This window comes from Rhamphochromis longiceps, linkage group LG3 (genome assembly GCF_057381845.1).
Source record: "Rhamphochromis longiceps isolate RC_006_pf linkage group LG3, R_longiceps_female_GT1.1, whole genome shotgun sequence".
Classification (NCBI taxonomy): Eukaryota; Metazoa; Chordata; class Actinopteri; order Cichliformes; family Cichlidae; genus Rhamphochromis; species Rhamphochromis longiceps.
Genome location: NC_140559.1, coordinates 10,752,810 through 10,769,767, shown reverse-complemented (window position 1 = coordinate 10,769,767; position 16,958 = coordinate 10,752,810). Strand labels below are relative to the sequence as shown.

At 43.8% G+C, this 16,958-nt stretch overlaps 1 protein-coding gene across 1 annotated transcript in view; it reads right to left on the bottom strand.

Annotated features, from left to right (window-relative positions):
- LOC146672878 (uncharacterized) overlaps nucleotides 1-16,958 on the bottom strand; it is a 210,235-nt gene that overhangs the window by 107,494 nt on the left and 85,783 nt on the right. The gene's annotated exons all lie outside the window — the stretch shown is intronic.

Genomic DNA, 16,958 nt, shown 5'->3' with positions numbered 1-16,958 from the left:
GCCTGAATAATGAGTATTTTAAGGATACTATGTGTACAGATATCACTGCTGGCTGACATAAGCTTGATCTCTGACACAGCTACAGGCCATGTGAGCTCATAGCCCCTCCTGCCAGAGTTTACTCCCCAAATTACTGTCGTGAAACAGTCGCAAATCAGTGACACTGTAAAACTTAAAATTATTACAGGGCATGTTAGAACACAACACCCAATAGATGTACTGGCTATTACATGAAAAGACTAAATTAACATTACAATGATGATGATGATCTCTAGATGGTATGGGGTGTCAGTTAGTAAATCTAAGTAGTACATCAGACAGTATGGGCTGAAGCCAGGGCTCTAGACTAAGTTTTTGCCACTGCTGCACTGGTGCGCCTAACTTTTTTCTTAGGTGCTGTGGAATAAGGGAAATATTTTACTGCTACTCATGCTCATCATTATCACCATTGCATTAATCAAATTAATCATCATTTCATTAATACATTTATTGAAGCTGTTGGCATTACATTAACCTTTTTATTACAGTTACAGCTAAGACCATTTTATACACATTGCATTTTGTGCTTATTAAAGAGTTAAAGCTCAGTCAATTAAGGAAAGGTCATAAACCGCGTTCGGCGTGATGTCCGGGTGATCTATTGTGTAAGTGACTTGGAGCTATAGAAGGTTAAAACTGCATATGTAACCCCTCCGGTCAGCTTCTCTTTCCAGCGCTGTGTGAATAAAACTCTCTGGACTCGAGGTGGGTAGAGCTCAGGCGTGATTTATTCCCCTTTTTGTGGGTCTCTGCAATAACATGGGACATGAATAACCATGGGTTTCCAGCAACAGGATTCCGCCCAAACACAGCGAAAGCTTCATTGCTACTAACGATAGGCTTATGATCGTATAGTGGAACTCTCAGTTTTCCCAAATAAATAAAAACAAATATTGATTGAAAAATAAAATGGCAACAATACTTATCACGGAAAATAAAATAGAAACATTACTGCGTTGTGGTTTAGATAACAAAAGAAAAATTAATTCACTTAAATGCACATTCATGTAAATATAAATAAACCAAAGCCAAAATTCCCTTTCACGTACAATAGTAAATGGAACAATGCTGCCATCTACTGGGCAAACTTAATAAGCAACTTCCCTCGTTAACCCTCTGTGTATTTATGTCTGCGTCTCCCTCAGTTCTGTGTCGCGTTCTCCCTCATGACTGTGTGCCCCTCCGTGTGTTTCCTCGTAAGTCCGTCCTTAGTACGTCCCAGTTTAGTTCATGTTATTTTATATCGCCATTATCTTTTGTCATCTTTTGTCAGCAATAAAGCTGCATTTTGAGTTCAGTGCTGTTTCCCCGTGAGTTTGCGTTTGGGTCCTATTTCCTGCCTGCCACACAGCCTGATCATGACAGAAGAACGCGACCACGACATGGACCCAGCAACTCACAACCCCTCCGCTGAGCTCCGGGAGGATTTAATTTACACAGTGGAGTATCACTGTCAGGAGTGGGTAGCGCTGCCAGGGGAAGAGTATCGGGAAACCGTAGCAATCCGTTTTCAGAGGATGGTGTCCGGACTCCCGTGGCTATTCGGCGCGCTACACCCCCACATCCAGGACTTCCTCGTCTCCACTGTAGGCATCTGCCCGGAGCAGCTGCTCCAGTATGAAGAGTCGGAGGATGTTCAGCCCGGTCCGCTGGAGGATTCGCGGCCTGGCTTGTCTCCTTCCCCTTCTCGGCGAAAACGGCGTTCACGCCGCCTTCGCGCCAGTACAGCTGAGCAGGCTTCACCCGTGGGTGAGAGTGACTGTGCGTCACGCACTCAGCCCAAAAGTTCTGAACCCGGACTTCATGACTTATGCACTACTGTGAGTAGCTCTGTTTTGCCCGCCATTGTGTTACCTGAATCGGATAACTCCGCCACTTTGTGTTTGGACTCTAGAGACACTATACAGCGAGGCGCCTCAGTGTCAGATTATTCACCAGTAGCTCTCACTAGTGATCTTTGCGTTTCTGAGCCATCAGATTCTTGTAATGCTCGCAGTATTTCCTTTGATTTATCCGATATGAATTTTTCACCTGTAGAGTTAGCTGAACCTAAGACTGTTATTCCAGACCAGACTCACCTACATACTGCTACCAGCATTGTAGCCCCGCAGAACTGTTTTACTCAGCCTTTAGATTCTAAGGTTTCCCAGTCTGAGCTCAGCCACACACCATCAGTATCATCAGCTCTAGATGTAACAGTGTGTAACAGCCACTATGGTGTGGTGTCCCTTTAAGACACGCAAGTCGAGGGTTAAGGGTGTCATCAGTGTGTGCCACTGGTCTCTCTCTCTCGCTCTGGGATTATGAGGACATGTGCCTTCACGCTTGTGCTTAACGAGGGACGGATTTATGTTTTCTTCTCCAGACCTTTTTTTTGTTTTGTTTGCAACGCTTTGGTTGTATGAACGCTGGGCGTTATGTTGTTGAGCCACAGCCGTTCAGCCGGGCTTTTATATGGTTGTTGAAGAAGGCGTATTAAAGAACCACCGTGGATTACCGATACCAGCGTGGGTGTGTGTTCTTCCGACTAGCCTGCTAGGTGTTTTGCCGCCTCCTCTCAACCACACAACACAACCCGACGTTACAAAATGGCGCCCGAACATCTTCTCTTGGACCTCAGTATGCAGTATCTTCGAGCAGCTGATGACTGATACACTAAAAGGTACATCGCGGCAAAGTAGATCTAGTAGTAGCCTGCCATACTTCGCGGAAACAGACCAGGCTGGCCTCGACGCGGACGTCCGATTCGCCGGATCACGGAGGTGTGTTTCTACGGCAACGAGTGAAGCCGCCGCAGCGCTGTTTTTGGGATGTATTATCGTCATCTGCCGAACGCCTTTACTGCGACATTTTTGGATTAACGTGGATTCACGCTACTTGGATGCGAGACGGATGCCGCTTCTTCATAGTTTCTGAAGTGCATGTATGCGAAGTAAAGCGCACCGGATTTTTTCTTCCTCACCAGCTGAGCTCACGCTGCAGACTTTTCTTCGTTCGTACGGTCTCTGCAAGTGGGAACTTTTCCAAGGGACAAACCTCTATGCCGTGTCAGGACTGGACAAGTTTGGAGTCCTCTGGAAAATCGCCGAACTGATGTTGTGAGTGTATATTTAAAAAAACAAAAGAAAAAAAAAAAAAGAACGCTGTCTATATTTCAAACTGATTTGCTATCGATTCTCACTGACTTAACTGTTGTTATTGAGATGCTGTTTTAAGTGCATTTGACTTGAAAAGGTGTTACTCATAGTTACTCGTAAGTTTGGATCCATTTTACACCTAAATGCTTTTGATCCAGGGTGTTTACTCCTTCTACCTCCACGTTTCAAAGTCAGATAAAACATTTGCAGCTAGACTTCAGAATTCACATGTTTTGTATATTTTTGTGTGACCAGAACTGAAGTTGATTTCAGCATAACTGCTACCTTATATAGATTTGGGTCTTTGATAAGTGTGTATTATGGCTACTCATCCTGACTTGACTGACATGTGTGATGATATAGACTTTATGTTACACCCCAACCGACTTACTGCCAGACATAGTACTGCTGACCTTGGGCATAAAGTGCAAAGTCTGCAAGCAGAGGTTGATATGCTTCAGCAGTGTCTTCATGACTCTTTGGACCTCCAGAGGAATATTTTGGAGCAGTGGACTCAACAAAAAAGACCAGTCCCAAAAGTACCAGCTGCCCAGATTACTCACCCTTTTCCTCAGGCCTCCTCTACTCCATATGTGCCAGGCCTGCCAACCAGGGAAACGCAGCAATCTATCTCAACACCTGGCCCCACGTAGCCCGCCAGGGCCTTGTCCCAATCCCAGTCAGATTCGCTGGAGCTAATTAATACAACCAGAGTCCTTGCTGCGGCTTTGCACCAAGCTAAATTGGAGCCCAAGGTGTTCGCTAATGATGGCAGCCTTCACCCAGAAGAATGGCTGCAGTCTGTTACTGCTTATAAAACCTCCTTAGACCTAACAGACGCCCAAATCCTCAGAGAGCTACCACACTTCCTAGCTAAGGAACCAAGAAAGTGGTCTAATATGCTCATTCCTCACGTATCTACATGGGCTAAGTTTTGTGAACTTTTCAGAACTGTCTTCTTGCCTGCTGACAACCAGGAGCAGATTTTGAGAGGCATCCTGGACTGTTTCCAGCACCCCGAAGAGCCTCTGCCAACGTTTGTTACCCACATGCTCAGTGAATTTAGGAGACTGAGGAACCCACCATCTGAACTGGAGCAAATTGAGCTCATCTGTAACCACGCAGTGGAGAAGTACAGAGTAGCACTGTACGGAACGCCTGTAAAGTCAGTAATTGATCTAGTGCTGCGCCCCCACGAGCTGCATTCTGTTCTTGGCACTAACCTTTCACGGCCTTCCCGAGCTCAGCCGAAAAACAGAGCTGAGGGAGGACCCCGTTGTTTCAAATGTGCCATGCCTGGTGTTACATCTCATATGTGCCCTAACTGTTCCACTGATTTTCAGGACACTCCCCCAGGATGGCTCCGGAGCTTCCTCAAACGCTGTCTCCTGACCAACATCCAGTAACTCAGCCTGCGGATCCAGATGAAACTGGCGTTGTCAGGGAGACGAGAGCAGCTGGCAGGAGGCCGGGAAACTTCAGGGGGGGGGAGAGTGTTTCACAGGGGCAACCCTCCCCCCAGCCAATAACTCAGCCCTCATCGCCTTTGTCAGATCAAAGTGTGCCACCAGTGCTCAATCACGTTGAAGATGGAACTTCGCAAGCATCGTGGAACACCCCTCTCAGAGTTAAAGTGAACTTTAATGGGGCAGCTCTGGATGCCACACTAGATACAGGGGCATCTCTTTCAGCAGTAAATGCAGACCTGTTGTCTGAGAGAAACCGAAATCAGTCATTAAAGAATCCGTGGGATTCTCCTCCCATAAGACTGGCCAACGGCACTAACTGCAGTCCATTGGGAATAACCTGGTTAACCATTGGATTTATGGGCAAGCGAGTCTATCAGCGGTTTGTGATAGTGCAGGACCTGTCATCCCCCTTTGTTCTTGGGATGGACTTTATGACTCGCACTTCACTAACAATACATGTCTCAACAAGAACTGTAATTATGGACGATAACCCCCCATGTCTTGATGAACTCGGTGAAAATGGCTTTGTGGAAGCTGATCTTGAATGTGGAACTATGACCCTGCAGAACACCCCGCAGCTCTCCCTCCATGATAAGGCTGGAGAAGCTAACTTGGATTCTGAGGGGAGGGAAGAACTGTTGGAGTTGTTAAATAGTTTTGGTGACCTGTTTGATGGCCACCTTGGTCGCACTTCTCTGGCAGAACATGTCATTGTAACTGGGGATGCAAAGCCTGTTAACTTGCCACCATACCGCACCTCACCAGCTAAAAAGCAAATCATAGAAGAGCAAGTGGAAAAAATGCTACAGGATAACATCATCGAACCTGCATCAGGACCATGGGCAGCCCCCGTGGTCATTGTGAACAAACCCCCCCGCGAACCACGGTTCTGTGTTGACTTCCGTGGTCTGAATCAGCTGACCGTAAAGGATTCTTACCCACTCCCGCGGGTGGATGAATCACTGGACTTTCTGTCGAGAGGGAAGTTTCTCACAACACTAGACCTCGCTCGAGGTTACTGGCAGGTCCCCATTGCTGAAGAAGTTAAACCAAAGACTGCTTTTATCACGCACTGTGGCCTGTTTCAGTTCAGAGTCCTTCCTTTCGGCCTGTGTAACGCCCCTGCGACTTTTCAGCGGCTTATGAACAATGTTCTAGCTGGCCTGATTTATAAGTCCTGCGCGGTGTATCTAGATGACATTGTTGTCGCATCACCGACCTTTGAGCAACACCTGCTTGACTTAAAAGAGGTCCTTGGAAGGCTTCAGTCCGCTGGCCTCTCTTTAAAGCTGAGCAAATGCCAATTCTGCCTTTCGGAACTCACCTTCCTTGGTTATCGGGTTACGCCGGCTGGCATTCATCCTGACCCTGACAAGGTGAGAGCTGTGACTGACTTCAGAGTGCCGACCACTACAAAGCAGGTGCGAAATTTCCTTGGCCTAACTGGCTACTATCGGCGCTTTGTACAGGACTATGCCCGCCATGCAGAGCCACTCTTCGCCCTCACTAAAAAGGACGTGCAGTTTCACTGGGATGACAAGTGCCAGGCAGCTGTGGACTTTCTGAAACATTCTATAACCTCAGCGCCAGTCCTCAGGTTCCCAGATTTTTCGCATCCATTCTTCATTCACACTGATGCATGCGATGCTGGTCTTGGAGCAGCATTAATGCAGAAAGATGAGGATGGCAAAGACGTTGCTGTAGCATTTGCTAGCCGGGCTATGCACAAATCGGAAAAGCCCTACTCAACTCCAGAGAAGGAGTGTCTCTCCGTGATCTGGGCCTTGGAACATTTCCGACCCTATGTCGAAGGCCTGCACGTAACCATCTACACCGACCACAGCAGCCTCAAGTGGTTGATGTCTCGACCAAATCCCTCTGGCAGGCTTGCTCGGTGGTCTCTGCGCCTTCAAGACTTTGACTTCAGCATTATCCACAAACCTGGAGAACGTAATAAGGTGCCCGATGCCCTTTCACGTAATCCTCTACCAGATGTGGATGCCCCCATTGATCTTCTCCCTCCCTATGCCGTGATTGGGAGCATGGACCTTCGTGCTCTACCTTCTGTGATTGTTTCAGACCGCCCGCATGTTCGTCAACTGCAGCTTGAGGACCCAGTCACAGGCTCATTGCTCAATCAGCTGGAAAGTGACCAACAAACGGGGGAGGATAATCAAGATCTGGAACAGTACGTTGTCCATGATGGTCTCCTCTATTTCCTCGACCCAAAAACAAAATGTGGTCTCCACCCACTCAAGCAGCTTAAACTGTTTGCTCCTACTACGCTCCGTGGTTATCTGCTCAAGTATTACCACGATCATCCTACAGCCGGGCATCTGGGCATTGCAAAAACGCTGGCACGCTTGCGTCTCAGATTCTTCTGGCCACACATGAACTCTGACGTGAAAAAGTATGTGGTCTCATGTTGTTCATGTCAAACCACTAAGCCAAGTCAAAGAAAAACAGCAGGCCTTATGGTCCCTATCCAGCCACAAAGACCATGGGAGTACGCAGGGGTGGACTATGTTGGCCCACTGCCCCGCACACAAAGAGGGAATGCTTATATCCTTGTTTTTGTGGACTATTTCTCAAAATGGGTCGAGGTGAGTGCTGTGAGAGAAGCCACTGCTCAAGTTGCTGCGAACAAGTTCATTACTGACATTTTTGCCCGACATGGTTCTCCCTCCCACCTTATTTCTGATAGGGGAACGCCTTTCGTCAGTGAACTCTTTGAGCATGTTTTGTTGACTCTTGGGACTGAACACAGACTAACGACTGCATACCATCCTCAAACGAATGCAACTGAGCATGTAAATCGCACTTTGAAAACGGCCATTCGAGCCTATGTTGGGGATAAACACACCTCTTGGGACAAGTATCTTCCCCAAATCTGTTTTGCACTGCGCACTGCGCCTCACGAGAGCACAGGCCTGAGCCCATCCATGATGCTGTATGGGCGAGAGTTGGACACGCCCTTGGACCTTGTCACTCAACCCTCCTGGGAGGGACTGAGTGACCCGGAAACGTCCCACTCAGATAACCTGAGGGCTTCACTTCGGGATGCTCATGAACATGCTCGCTTGGTGCTCGGAGAGAGTCATAAAAGGCAAAAGCACAACTATGATCTGAGACGTCGCAAAGTTTCTTATGAAGTTGGGGACCTCGTCAGAGTAAAGTTGCACCCAAAATCAGATGCATCGTCCAACTTGTCTGCTAAGTTGGCCCCCCTTTACACGGGTCCCTACCGCATCTCCAAGAGGATGTCTGATGTGAATTACTCTCTCACCACAGTGGACACTGGGGAGAGAGTGGGAGTTTTTCATGTTGCAAACCTGCAACCATTCTACACCTGGGCCTCAGCTTTATCTAGCAAGCGTGCAAAGCTGAAGGCTACAGCAGCTTTGGATCTCAGTGTCCCGGACAGCAGCTTGCCTCCTGCTCTTTCAGTCCCAGGCCGCATTGACTGTGACGCGGTTGACACAACTCCCGCGGTCTTTAGCAACGCCCCTGCTGAGACTGACTTTGACTGTGCTGACACTGCCCCGCTTTTCGCGGACCAGAACTCTTTCCAAGAGACTGCTGACATTGCTCTGGAGACAGAGGTTAACAGTTCACCTCCTGCTGATGGTGGGTGTGCTGTTAGAGGTTCTTATGACCTCAGACCAAGACGAGTTCCTAGGGTCACCGCTGACTGGTCAGTCAATAGGTGGACCAACCCTTTTCATACTGACAGATTTGACATAAAGTGACCTTGTTTGCTTTTTGATGTGTTTCATGTGGTCTACTGTTGTCACAGGACCGTTGTTTGAGTTTTCTACGATTCATGTTGGCAATGTTTTCATGTTGTGGTGATATGTTCATGCTTACTGTTACAGTTTTTGGGGAAAAGGAAGAAACGCAATGTAACAACAAGAGGGAATTTTGTTCTGTAATTGTCCTGGCTGTCCTGAGTTTATTTTCTTTCTTTGACATTTATTCAACTGGACATTCACCATGTGGGGCACTGTCATGTATGCCAGTTTGTCGATTTTGAACTGTACATTTCCCTGTTTTGGTTTTAACGTCTTATCCTGCTGACCATGTATGGAGGCTGTTAAGGTTCAAAAATTGAGGAAGGAGAGTACAAACCACCATGGTCCAGAAGATCTTGGTCAAACAATGATTTTAATGACTACACACGTGTGGGAAGACAGGAATTGGTCTTCAACTTAATCAGAGCATACACAGATTTTTATAGCATCAGGGTTTGATTTACTGACGCCCCTTCATACGTCACAGACAGGATATATACATACGTCAAATCAAAACCACAATGACTTTTAAGACAATTTAAAAAGAACATCGTCTTCCATCTTCATAACAGGTGCATCCTGTCACTGCCGGATGCTCGCTTGTCATCTTGACACCTCAGCAGCAGTTCTGCGACAAACTGCTCTTTGCAACATCAGCAAAACATAATTAAACTTTCCCCTCTAAATAATTCTCTCTAACTGTGTGTGTGTGTGTGTGTCTGTGTCTGTGTGCTAACCACAATTGCACCCTGTTTCACCTCTAATCAGACAGAGAGACAGAAACCACTCTCGTATATGTAATAATCGAACTGAAACTATGGATATGACTTTTACTAAATAAATGTTTTAATCAAGAACCTCTACTAAACATAATAACTGTGTGCATAAGCATCTTAAGGCCTTCTCAAAGCCATCTGTTACTTTGTTAAAGCAATGATCATTTTGAATAACCTAGTAATTCAAATGGCCTCGTCTGGCCTGCTCCTCAGAATAACTTAGACTTTGCTTTCACTTCTGCAAACTTCCTGCAACTTCCTGTCAGCCTGCAACTTAGTCTTTCTGAAAGAGACACTGTTTCACTATCAATGCTACAGATTATATTTATTAATGCAATGGTGATGATGACAATTATTTAGCAATAGCAGTAAAATAATTTCCCTGCTCCACATTCCCTCTCTCGACCTCTGGAACACCAGAGGTCGCAATACATTGTGTCCTCGCTCAGCAAATCAGACAACCTCATGTCATCTAATTGGTCCAGTAATAAACACCAGCTCCCATTCGAGAACACTCCATGTGTAAGCTTAGGTTTTCTCGGTCCCTCTCTCGCGGTTCATGAGGCCTCGACATCTCCAGGATCCTCGCCCCTCCTGTGGTCGCCGAGATCTTCTGCAAAGGAAACAAAACACCTTTTCCTGCACCTCCCTAACTTATCCTATTTGGGACTCTTTAATCAAATGCATGATCCTAATTATCTTCTTAACTTATTGACTTGTATTTATATATATTCTTCAACGTTACTCATCACTTTAATCAAGTAAGTTTAAGCATATAAGCAATTACTCCTGTATACATTTCATCATAGCTAAATGCTGCCTTGAAACAACTCCTGTGTGTTAACACTAACTTCATTTTAAAACCTCACATTTCCTATGTTATAATCTGTTTTTGGTATAGCCTTTTTATTTCATTTTGCTCCTTTTAATGTAACAATACCTTCTAATTCTAATTTATCAGACTTAACCAAAATATATGCTTTCCTTCCTCTTTGGTCCTTCTTTAAGTTCAGTTAAAAGCTAAATGGATTTGAGGCCTTTTGCCTGGAATCTATACTGTCATGTGTGTTTATGGACTCTGTGTCTGTAAGCGTGTGCAATCCTTCAATTCAACTCATATCATCCTCACAGTAGATTGGCTAATCATAGCGCTAGCCAAAGGCTCGTGACCCTCAAGAGACAAATTGAGCCACAACTCCTTTAAAGGCACAAAATGCAATATGTATAAAAATCATTTCTATTTATAAGCTCTCCCCTTTATCCTAAAAATAAATCTATGTAATATCTGTATGTGTACGCCTACATTATAACCACTACTTCTAGAAATCAAAAAAGAAATCAAACCTGTCTAGAACCTTCACTAATTTTCCCCAAAGGATATCTCTTTTCAACGTGTCCCACAATTTCCCTCTAAGGTTTGTACACAGCTTTGAAAAACCCGGCATTGTATCTTCTACACAGGATTCAGTTCACTTTAATCCTTTAACCTTAACATAAAAATAACAGTTTCAGTTTTACCATACCCAAATGCATAATAAGAACCAAAAAAGTCCTAAAATGATCCTAAATTATTAAACGATTAAATTATTAAACCCTAAATTCCCCCTTTATTTTGACACATGAAATGTGTCACAATACTATACAGAACTTAAAATGCTCAGTTTTCCCACTCATGATCCAATCTATGTCATAAAATAAACTTAAAACAGAACAATTCTCAGTCATGTGTTTTCTTCAATTAATGGTAACTGAGTTACATCCAAAAATGTTTCCCCTTTAACATTTGGCATTCTCCCCACAATATACTATAATCCCATAATCTAACCCCAGTTTACAAAACAGAAATTTTCTCTGGTAAAAGCCAATTGTTTGTCCACATTTATTCATCCCCACCTTCATCCAGTCACACACATTCACATGCAGTCACACCATATATTTGCTAATAGTGGAGCTTCCCGCGCAACTTCTCCACCCTCAGCAAAATGAGCTCATTCATTTTTATTTACCATAGGAAAAATTTCTTTATGCTTTTGGACTGGATTGACTTGCTACAATCCTACAATTTTGGACAGGGACTCACGACCTGATCAGTCCCCACAGGTAGCTTTCTCCTTGGCCAGTTGTAATCTGGAAAGCCCACCTTATATTTGCTCTTCCCGAGAATTTGTCAGCGCTGTTGCAGGCCTGCTTAGAACAAAAATGAGAAAAAATAGAGCTGATTATTAGCTCATAAAAACACAAAACCAAATCACCTGACAGGTTTTCTTTAAGTGCACTGTTACAAAATAATGGGCCCCTCAAACATGTCCATGTTTAATCAAACTCCCTTTATTAAAAACAAAAACAACAACAACAACCCGAACCTAACTGACAAAATCAACCCATCACCACAACAACCTCAACAACCTTAAACACACAAGTCTTGCCACCACATAATTTCACCTCCTCAATACACCGAAAGTCTCATTAAAACCACACAATTTGCACACAAAAAGCACCCCCTTTAACATACTTAAATTCAGCATAAAACCCCCTTATTAAATTATTTTATTTCTTTCTACAGTGATCACTGGTTTTGATCACTCAGTACGAGAGAGCACTCCTAAGTCACTCTTTTAAAACTACTTTAATCACTTTTTTATTTTCATAACTCCCTTTGTCATATAGCTTCTTTGAGTTCCTCAATTACAAACTCAAATGTATTTTATTAAACATTCACACCATTGTATCATCCATACAAAATAGCAAGCTGTTCTTCCTTGCATATGTTTGTGTTCTTAACCAGGTTAAATCTGTGTCTATGCATTAATCATCATGCGCTTGTCTTGTCTTTATAAGGTCAATGCATTTTCTGTTTGTGTGTGTGAATTTGCATATGTTGCTTTTGCAGTGTTTCAGACTCCTGCACAAATTCTCCACTTCAGCCGTCAGTTCTCTTTCCCAAATTTGCTAACCCAAATTTTAAGCTCCCACCTTATTAACAGCATTCCTGCTCCTCAGCCAGAAGTCAGGGCTCCATTTGCCACTCTCCCCCTCTGCCTCAGCCCAGCGGCTTTACCCGTGAGGTCCCGTCTTCTTCACTTCATCTCACCAGTGAGTCTGAGGTCACAGGAGGCCGAGTAATCGTGACTGTGCCTGCCTTAGGTTGTCCCAGGGTTTCGAGGTGGGATCTTACCCGTCATGGGCTATCCAGCCTTCCATACTCGCCTGATACGGGGGCCAAGTGGGCAGGGGTGCTATGAGCATAGGGAACACACTGGCTCTGGAAATTAAAGGAGTGTTAGCTGCTTCCTTCATTGCATCTTATATTAAACTATCTCACTTCTAATTCTTTCCTCAAATAATTTCACATATGGCACTTTGTGTATGTGTGTTTTCTATTCATTAATGTAATTGTCAGTTATTTTCTCTCTTTATTTTACTTTTTTATCTGTTTGTTTGTAACGTTCTACTTTAGTTCTACTAAACCTTGATGTAAAAACAATACACCCTCTTTCGCGCACACACTCTATCTCAGACTTCCTTTTATGGGCATGTAACTTCCTGTCACACACACACAGCTTCTCAGAGCAGCTCAAGCTGCTTTTCTGTTTCTGCAGGCTAATCAAACTTATTTTGTAGTTACAATCTACAAACCCTCTGTAATTCTGCTAACTTTTGATCTAAAATGTAGCATCATTCACACAATGATTTCATAATCCTCTCACACACACTGCCTTTTAAATAACTAAACTCTTTGCATTTGTCAGCATTCACATCACAGCCTTCAACGTGCCACTTTCAATCCTGCAAGACGCAGAGATGGACATCTCCTTCACCTAACATAAACTAAATTACCATATCAACATACAATTACTGAAATTCAAACTCAAATACACCGTCTGTTTTAATAAAGTCAAAGAGTAAACGGGTGTACCAAGTGTATGTACTTATGTGTTTTTAAACTGAAAGAAAAGAAACTCCAACTCTTATAACATCACTCATGCATCTCTTAAATTAAAAACACTTTCAAACTTTAAAACATCCTACTTTACATCACCAAAGAAATACCTCTCACACCTTTAATCATCATTCAAAACCTTCTAGTCACCGCATTCACACACTTAAACTGACCAGAGTTGAGGAATATAACTCAAAACACACTTTCCTAAGAGTATTTTAGACATGCTTGTCATAATCAAAAAGAGCAAGTAAAAAACAAACAAACAAAAAATTGAAACCTCCATTAATTCTCACCGCACACACAAGAAATTGAAAAAATAAAACACACCAGCAACTACTGCTGGAGAGAAGTAATATGTTAGTCACTCAATATATTTATATATCTACATCCAAATTCAGTCAATTACTATACATCCACTACGGCAACTCAAAACTTTATTTATAGTCCTCTAATAAACATAAATGGCATTTTAAACACACACTCAACAATGTTTGCAGCAGTATTTGTAAAACCAACTGTGGTTTAAACAGTTCACTGCTTACTCATTTGCATTTTCACACTCACACACACCGTCTAAAATAGCAGCAAGCAGTCAGTGCATTGCTGACTCGACACACAGCCTCCTCTTACACCAAATATTTTATATTACACAGACGTCTTATATTTACAACTGCACAGATTTTAGGCCTTTTAACACCTACCGAATTTCGACAAATTTAAGTTAACGGTCCAACCGATAAAAGTCCAACTTTTTTGTAATCAATTAACCAGTATCTGTCCAACAGTTTCTGGCCTCATCTCTAAAGTCCCTAACTCAATTTAAAAGCGTCAACCAACCCAAACTTTGCCTGAAGCTCTATTTTTGGCATTTCACAGCCAAGGCTTACCCCGAAGTTTTAAGTTAAAGTTACACGCCCGAAGTCCAACTTCTGCTGACCAAAAAAGCGCAGACTACCGTTCCAAACGGTAGAGTGGTCCAACCACTAGCTTATTCCAGGATGCCCTGTACCCCACAGTTAAGCCACACTGAACTAACCCTCTTCGCCGAGAGGTCAATGTCGCGCGTCCACGACAAGGAGGGAGCATAACCTCCGGGCTCTGCGCTTCCTAGAACCCCCACGGTTCCGTTCTAAGATAATTTATAATACTTTGGAACAACAGTAAAACACCCAACAAAGTGTAAGACTGAAGCAGGTCCAACCTTATAACCAAAAAATAACCAAATTCCCTAACATACTAAAATCATTGAGCAGTCCAACTGCTTTCCACGGTCCAACCGTATTAAATCCTTTTAGCGGTCCAACCGCATTCAATCATTACCAGCAGTCCAACTGCTTTTTACGGTCCAACCGTATTAAATCATTTCCAGCAGTCCAACTGCTTTTTAAATCCTCAGTACTGTCATGAGATTCTCATCAAAATCAAAGCAGACATTTACCGGCAACTTTTACTGAATAGACATTTAATTTTATCATCCAATTCAGCACACTTCGGATAAAATCAACAGGCCTGTGCCTACCTCTTTTTAAAGGCGCCTGTCCCCTCAGTTTGGTTGCCGGGTCACGCCTGCCTGTCTGACCACAACGGACCACCGAATACATCACCGTCTACACCTCCAAATCTCCCTCCTCAATTACCGGACGAAGCCCCCAAAATGTTAAGGTTCAAAAATTGAGGAAGGAGAGTACAAACCACCATGGTCCAGAAGATCTTGGTCAAACAATGATTTTAATGACTACACACGTGTGGGAAGACAGGAATTGGTCTTCAACTTAATCAGAGCATACACAGATTTTTATAGCATCAGGGTTTGATTTACTGACGCCCCTTCATACGTCACAGACAGGATATATACATACGTCAAATCAAAACCACAATGACTTTTAAGACAATTTAAAAAGAACATCGTCTTCCATCTTCATAACAGGTGCATCCTGTCACTGCCGGATGCTCGCTTGTCATCTTGACACCTCAGCAGCAGTTCTGCGACAAACTGCTCTTTGCAACATCAGCAAAACATAATTAAACTTTCCCCTCTAAATAATTCTCTCTAACTGTGTGTGTGTGTGTGTGTCTGTGTCTGTGTGCTAACCACAATTGCACCCTGTTTCACCTCTAATCAGACAGAGAGACAGAAACCACTCTCGTATATGTAATAATCGAACTGAAACTATGGATATGACTTTTACTAAATAAATGTTTTAATCAAGAACCTCTACTAAACATAATAACTGTGTGCATAAGCATCTTAAGGCCTTCTCAAAGCCATCTGTTACTTTGTTAAAGCAATGATCATTTTGAATAACCTAGTAATTCAAATGGCCTCGTCTGGCCTGCTCCTCAGAATAACTTAGACTTTGCTTTCACTTCTGCAAACTTCCTGCAACTTCCTGTCAGCCTGCAACTTAGTCTTTCTGAAAGAGACACTGTTTCACTATCAATGCTACAGATTATATTTATTAATGCAATGGTGATGATGACAATTATTTAGCAATAGCAGTAAAATAATTTCCCTGCTCCACAAGGCTGGTTAAGTTTGAACTGTACCTTTGCTGTGTTCGGCTGGGGACAGCCTTTGTTTAACCCGGGGGGAATATGTAACAGCCACTATGGTGTGGTGTCCCTTTAAGACACCCAAGTCGAGGGTTAAGGGTGTCATCAGTGTGTGCCACTGGTCTCTCTCTCTCGCTCTGGGATTATGAGGACATGTGCCTTCACGCTTGTGCTTAACGAGGGACGGATTTATGTTTTCTTCTCCAGACCTTTTTTTTGTTTTTTTTGCAACGCTTGGGTTGTATGAACGCTGGGCGTTATGTTGTTGAGCCACAGCCGTTCAACCAGGCTTTTATATGGTTGTTGAAGAAGGCGTATTAAAGAACCACCGTGGATTACCGATACTAGCATGGGTGTGTGTTCTTCCGACTAGCCTGCTAGGTGTTTTGCCGCCTCCTCTCAACCACGCAAGACAACCCGACGTTACAAGTGCATGCTGAGAAACACATACCCCCTGAAATCGTGTGTTCTATAGCTAATGCTCCTCCTAGTGACTGTTTCATGTTCCAGCCTATTTTGTCTTTAGACATTCCTGATATTTCTCAGCCAACTCCTCAACCAGCCATTGCTTTCGCAGCTCCTCAAAGAGTTACTGAGAATGAGACCTGTGTTGCAGAGCAAGCAAATTTAACGTCTACTCCTAGCGTTCTGCCTGAGCCAGGTGACACAGAGACTGGTAGCCATTCCTCTGCTATGAACAGTTTAATCTTTAAACCAGCTCTTGTGTCTGTGACTCCCAGTGTTGCTCCTTCAGTTTCTCAGGCTGTGGTTTTTTCTGTGCCACAACTTGAAAGTGCTAACTCGGACGCTACCTGTGTAACCTCACCTTCTCTCGTGCCTGCTAAGCAGGAGACTGTTTCTGTTCTTTTCTTTTTCCTCGTGGACTCCTTGAAACTGTGTATTCAATGCCTGCTAAGGTTAAGAGCCGCAAGGTTTCATCTGCTATACATAGACTGGCAAAAGATTTTAGTTTGAGCACTGCAGAGCTGTTTGCACAGGTTAACTTTTCTGTTCCCCGGTCATGTCAGTTTAACTCTGTGTGCCAGGGGCGGAGCGTGGGGGTGGCTTACTGGGCTAAAGCCCGGGTTGTTTTGTCAGAAGCCCGGGGTCTTTTGGAGTATAATTTTTTCATAGTTAGATGCCTGGCTGACAACTGTATGAAACAAAAAGTACACACAATATTCGAAGCACATAGTGCACACTGTGGGAATTTACGACTGTGTGTGAATCCCCCGATATTGGTATGATCC